Raw genomic sequence first — 371 nt, 5'->3', positions numbered from 1 at the left:
CCCTGGAAAATCACGGGTGGTAGAGCCCTCATTAGCCCAGGGAAATAGGGTTTTTGAGGTGAAAATTAAATAAATTGGACTTGGGACAAATCATGTGTCCTAACAATATGTCAAGTCTCTGATCTCCCCCTCGCGTTAGCCGCCACGAGGGAAAAGGTCGCCATTTGGACTTCTCTTAAATTCCAAAATTCGAAATGAAAGTTTAAATAAAAAAAAAAACCAAAAGGTTTTTTTAAAATTGTTGTCTTATAGCACTAAATAGGTTATTTTTTAAAAAACAAAGTAAAAAATTAGAGGAAGTAAAAAAAATTGAAATTTAAGTAAAAGATATTTTTTTAGACAACTGGGGGCCTTAGACAAAATAATCGAAA

Source organism: Penaeus monodon, chromosome 24, assembly GCF_015228065.2.
Source record: "Penaeus monodon isolate SGIC_2016 chromosome 24, NSTDA_Pmon_1, whole genome shotgun sequence".
In the NCBI taxonomy this organism is placed as follows: Eukaryota; Metazoa; Arthropoda; class Malacostraca; order Decapoda; family Penaeidae; genus Penaeus; species Penaeus monodon.
Note: the sequence above shows the minus strand (reverse complement) of the source record.